The sequence below is a fragment of the Nicotiana attenuata genome, unplaced genomic scaffold (genome assembly GCF_001879085.1).
Source record: "Nicotiana attenuata strain UT unplaced genomic scaffold, NIATTr2, whole genome shotgun sequence".
Lineage (NCBI taxonomy): Eukaryota > Viridiplantae > Streptophyta > Magnoliopsida > Solanales > Solanaceae > Nicotiana > Nicotiana attenuata.
The window spans coordinates 855,017-857,731 of NW_017670319.1; positions in this window are offsets into that span (position 1 = coordinate 855,017).

A 2,715-nucleotide genomic window follows, 5' to 3' on the forward strand; every position below is an offset into this window, starting at 1 on the left:
ACTGAGGACCACTAGGAATTTGAAAAAACGTAAAGCATGAACGTTGTAACCCTTTGAATTAGCTTTTCGATCATATATTGTGGAACCCAAATGGAGTTCTGAGCGAAAAGTTCTGTGTATTTTACTATACAGTGCGCAATATGCCTACTCGATTCTTCGGTAGTTCTTAACTATCATCTGTTGATCCCCGAACACGATCCCGACTTAATTTTTTGGGCTTTTACTCAGACTTCAAAACTCCAAATCACTTGAATTCATTCCATAATATCTACATAGCTTGGAATCACTCCTACAAGGCACAAAACACACAATTAGTGCAAAACACTAGCAATTAAAGCGTAAACTCAACTGAAGTGCATTGAATTTGAATGTAATAATCGATTAAATATACGTAATTATAGCCTATCATCAATAAATATAGCTTATTTTCGACAGTAAAAGATTAAATATGGCCCTTTTTTATTTTTAAAATGGGGAAGTATTTTTTAGATTAAAAAATGGAAAAATCTCACTTTATACTCATTAAGCCCAAACTATTTATCATTTAATACCCAAGCCCATACTATTTACTTTTCCTACCTATGCGGCCCAGACTATTTACCCGGCTCACCCATTAGCTATTCGCCTTCGCATTTAAAGTACAAAATGCTATAATATTTAGCTTCATTTTGCAAGGTTACTTAGTAGCTATTACAATGTGATAAATTAATAATTTGGTCTTTCCTTATTTTAAGTAGAAGATATGATCACTCAATATATTAAGTTTACCAGATCTGGTTTTTGTGTGTATGAAGACCCATCATTGTTGAGCTTGAAGCTCCTGAATTTGAAATTTTATTTTGAAGATTAACTTTTTGATTCGATGTGGGTGCGATAACGTACTGCTTATAGTACCTTCGAGTAAGCTTTCCGGATCTGAATTTTTATGTGTATTTGAATATCCACAATTGTTGGCCTTGAAGCTCTTGAGTTTAAAATTTTTATTTTGAATATTTCTTATTTGATTCAAAGCGGGTGTTATTAATATTATATATAGTACCTTCTGGAAGTTCATACTGAAATTTGATTGCAGCTGGAGCTGATTTGAGGTAATTGAGATCGAATTTCTTAGCTGAAAATCGAATAAGAACACAGTTACCCAACAGTATACCGCTACGATATACAATATGCTGTAGGAGTATACACTGCAACAATATACTGTTATATTATACAATATACTGTAACGGTATACCGTAATAATCGAAGAATAACACATTTACCTAACAGTATATGATTATAGTATAAATATACTTAGGAGTATATATATTGCAATATTATATTGTTATAGTATACAATATATTATAACGGTATACTCTAATAATATGCAATATACTAACAATATGCTATAATAGTATATAATATACCATAATAGTATACTTCGATTGCTATTTGTAGAATCACCTAGGTGCTATTATGCAAAGTTAAAGTAATGGCTATAGTAATATTGTACCGTTATAGTATACAATATAATATAACAGTATATCGTAATAAATAAGTCATTTTGACTTTATTTTTAATTTTTTCAACTAGGACCTTGCAAATGTTTTCTTAAATGATATTTTTGATGGAGTTGTATGAAAATAATATTCATTGTATAAGAAATAGGTGTTGAAAGACATAAAAATAGTAATATGAAAAAAGGAAATTAAAAAAAAGTTGAATGAAATTAGAAAAGGAACGCGAAATTAAAAAAAATAAAGAAAATGAAAGAAAATAAAAATTAAAATAAAAAGAAACAAGCCAGATTGAGTAAAAAAGCAGATTATGATTTATATTTATAAAGAAAATAAAAGAATAATATGATTATGGAAAAAAAAAATATATGAACAGAAAAAAAGAAAAAAGAAAAAAGAAAAAAGAGAAAAGAAAAAAGAAAAAAGAAAAAAGAAAGAAAAATTAGAAAAAAATAAAAAGTGTTATAAATAGAATTGTATTTATGGTGAATGTCTATATTTAGAGAGATTATAAGGTTCATTGCTTGGTGGCTATATATGACTTAACTTATATGACAATCCATGAAGGATTTAAGTTGCTTGAAACATATACAATTCTTGATCTTGAAGTACCACTTCCTCAGTGCAATTTGTGCACAAATGTATCTTGCTATAACTATAGGCATGATAATATGATAGCAAGAGTTTCACCTCTATGTGAAGATATTGAACTGACGATTCCAACAAGATCATATGAAGATAATTCATCTCTATCAAGAATGATGATTTCAAGGTGCAATATATTCATTCAAGTTAATATGCTTGATTTGTTCATCAAATCTCTACCAAAGATCTTTTGAATATGGTGCACAAGATTGGAATGCAAATGCTTAAGGATGTCAATTGATGCTCTCATCAGAGGGAGTTAATACCCGTTGTACTCTTTTTTCCTTAAAAGTTTTTATCCACTGGGTTTTCCTTGCAAGTGTTATAAATAGAATTGTATTTATGGTGAATGTCTATATTTAGAAAGATTCTAGGTTTATTGCTTGGTGGCTAAGTCACCCTCTCCCTATAAATAGAGGGTTCTATTCTATTGTAATTAATCCCAAAATCAATAAGAATTCTTTTTCCCTGCAATACTATTTTTCTTCTTTTATTGTTTTATAATATAATAAAAAGATAAAAGAAAGAAAAGAAAAAACTCCCAATGGGTATAAAACTCCCAAAAAAAAAAAAAGAA